This window comes from Callospermophilus lateralis, chromosome 6 (assembly GCF_048772815.1).
Source record: "Callospermophilus lateralis isolate mCalLat2 chromosome 6, mCalLat2.hap1, whole genome shotgun sequence".
Taxonomy (NCBI): Eukaryota; Metazoa; Chordata; class Mammalia; order Rodentia; family Sciuridae; genus Callospermophilus; species Callospermophilus lateralis.
The window spans coordinates 120,249,844-120,251,787 of record NC_135310.1 but is presented as its reverse complement, the minus strand read 5'-3'; positions in this window follow the sequence as shown (position 1 = coordinate 120,251,787).

Genomic DNA, 1,944 nt, shown 5'->3' with positions numbered 1-1,944 from the left:
ACTCGCCCTCCACTGAATTCCCACGGCATGTTGGCCACTGCCACCTTTGGTATTTGCCTCATGGTGAGTTCTGATGAGGCTATTTGTACATTTGTCTTCTCTTCCTCCCAACCTTCAACCTCCACCCAACTGGTTGTGAGCTTTTTGAGGATAGAAGCTCATGTCTCTCGTTATTCGTGCAGAACCTGCTTTGTACTAGGCACTGTGCTGGGTCTCATGGAAGCATGAAAAGAAATCAGAGATGAGCTTCCAGTTAGCCCATCAGGTGGTCTAAACACCATCCAAGAGCCCAACTCAAAGAGCAAGGGAGCGGGCATGGTGGTGAATGTTTGTGATCCCAGCAAACCAGGAGGCTGAGGCAGGAGGATCGCAAATTCAAGGCCAGCTTCAGCCAATTAGTGAGGGCCTAAGCAACTTAGCAAGACCCTGTTTCAAAATAAAAAACACAAAGGGCTGGGGATGTGGCTCAGTGGTTAAGCACCCCTGGGTTCAATCCCCAGTAAAGAAAAAGGGCAAGTGAAAAACAGCTGTGTGCCCACAGGGACAGAGTGAGTGAGAGATGACAACTTTGGGATGTGAAAGGGACCGATGGATGGTGACCATCCTCCGGCTTTCTCCACCAGGGGAAGGATGGCTATTGAGAGGTCCGACAAGAACCGAGATAGAAGGCTCTGAAACTGGAGGGCCCTGGGCTGGATCCCCAGCATAATCAATCAATCAATCAATCAATCGATCAATCAATACATCTGGGGCTGGAGGATCCACTGAAGGCCAAGGAGTAGGGCAACCAGATGCCCGAGCCTGGGTCCCTGGGCTAGCAGCGTCCTGCTTCTAGATGGTGACTGATGGGCACTGCCTGAGGGTCTCGGCTGGCTAACCACCATGCTCAGGCTCCCGCAGACAGAGAGGAAGAGGGAGAGCAGGAGGCAGCCAGTGTCTTGGCACCAAGTCCAGAGCTGCAGTTGTCTCTCTGGCGTGCATCGCACTGGCCGGCTCTTGTTCCAGTCCCTGGACCATGCAAGGAGGTGAGGAACCAGCCCAGCTGCGGAGCTGCACCCTAGCGCCACATTAGGAGGGAGAGTGGGTTTTGGTGGCTAACAGCAATTCGCCACAAAGGTGACAAAAGATCTAGCTGCCGGCACCCTGTCTCAGAAGCTCCTGGAGGGTGCTCCCCCATGATGACATAAGCCAAGAAAGGGGATGATGTGGCACCTGGGAACCGGGGAATCTAGTGCTGGGGGGTTACGGAGGGGAAAACCAGGACCTCTGGGTTCTGCAGACCTGGAGAGTCGGCTAGGGTGGGAAGATGTGGTCAAGGTACCAACGGAACTGTCAGACGGTCAGATGACCTGCGGGGTGTGACTGTGAGGGGAAGTTTAGAGCCAGGTCAGGGAGACTGGGGATAAAGTGACGACAGGTATGACAGGTACGACGACAGGTACGTGGAAGTCACAGGGAATAAGCAAAGACAACCAAAGGACAAATTAATTACCGTTAGGAAACAAAAAGTTTTACATGAAAGGAAATGTAATCCTGATACACTACGAGGCTCAGCTCGAGTAACATTTCCCTGTTGTGACAGTAATGTAAACATGGAGTGCTGACTTAATAAAAACCGTGAGACAGGACGGAGGCAGCCGGGGAGGCGGAGAGGGTGACGGGGTAGTCAAATCCTAGTAGGAAGTTAAGATATAATCTCCTACACTAAGCAGTAGATGGATAAAATCCAAAACGGAAGAAACACGGGTTTGTAGGCATCTTGCGTAGAATTGAGATGCGAGGAAAAAAAAATGGCCAGGGGAGGTGACAGTAGGCCTGAGTTGGGGCGGGGGACAGCTGCTCTTTCTTCATAAGCCTCCTGAAGGACTTTTTGACTGTTAACATTTTTGTCCATGTATTACTTTTATAAAAGTTAAGCTTCCTTTATTTTTAAATTTTGATGGA